Here is a 1,320-nt window from a genome sequence, read left to right on the forward strand (position 1 = left end):
TTCTCCATTCTTAGGCCTGCATTACAGAAAATACTGAAAGGGGTCAGTTCACCTAAATAAAAATGACAAAAAAAAAAAGCATAGCTATGAGTAAGGTGACTAGCAGGCAAATAGAAGCAGAGGAGAGCAACCCTTATTAAGAACGAAGCAGTATAAGCTTAAACAATAAGAGATTTGCTATTACAAGATAGTAATGAACATGCAGCATAGACAAAATGAGACAACGATTACAGGAAAGGGGAGGAGTCAAAGATCCAAATTCACAAAGGAAAGTGGATATAAGGAGCATGCAGAAGAAATCGGACTGCTATATATATATAAGTATCCTCTACATATTCATAATGTAACCACACACCAAAGATTCAGAACTGAAATATATAACATAAAACAAGAACGATCAGAGGGAAAACCATAAAACCCAACCTAAATTAAAAATAAACAAACACACAAAAAAACAAAAACAAGGACAAGTAAGCAATAGAAACACCGAGCTACCAGAAAGCAAAAGATAAAATGGCTACAAGAAGACCTCATATTTCAATAATCACCCTAAATGTAAATGGACTGAACTCACCAATAAAAAGGCACAGAGTTGTAGAATGGATCAAAAAACAAAACCCAACCATATGTTGCCACCAGGAGACACAACTCAGCTCCAAAGATAAATATAGGCTCAAAGTGAAAGGGCAGAAAATGATATTTCAAGCAAATGGCATTCAGAGAAAAGTGGGAGTAGCGGTACTAATAACGGATGAAATAGACTTCAAAATAAAAAAGGTAAAGAAAGATACTGAGGGACACTTCATAATGATAAAAGGAATCATGTACCAAGAAGACATAATGCTTATTAATATCTATGCTCTCAAACAGGGAACCCAGAAATATATAAAGCAATTACTAACAGAACTAAGGGAGAAACAGACTAAAACACTACCATAGTAGGGAACCTAAATACCTTGTTGTTGGATATGAACGGATCATCCAAACAGAAAAATCAATAAGGAAATAACATCCTTAAATGATACATTAGACCAACTGGACATAATTGACATTTACAGAGCCTTTCATCCCAAAACACCTACTCATACATTCTTCTCTAGGGTACATGGAACATTCTCAAGAATTGACCACATACTAGGACACAGAAATAGCCTCAACAAATATAAGAAGGTTGAAATCATACCAACCATATTCTCTGATCATAATGCTTGGAAGCTGGAGATCAACTATAAAAAGAAAGCAAGAAGGACCAAAAATACATGGAGATTAAACAACATGCTACTGAAGAATGACTGGGTCACAGAAGAAATAAAAAGAGAG

General features: G+C 35.0%; 1 pseudogene; it reads left to right on the forward strand.

Annotated features, from left to right (window-relative positions):
* The window catches only part of LOC105295488, a 17,959-nt pseudogene that overhangs the window by 4,275 nt on the left and 12,364 nt on the right, over positions 1-1,320 (forward strand).

This window comes from Pteropus vampyrus, unplaced genomic scaffold (assembly GCF_000151845.1).
Source record: "Pteropus vampyrus isolate Shadow unplaced genomic scaffold, Pvam_2.0 Scaffold106, whole genome shotgun sequence".
NCBI lineage: Eukaryota > Metazoa > Chordata > Mammalia > Chiroptera > Pteropodidae > Pteropus > Pteropus vampyrus.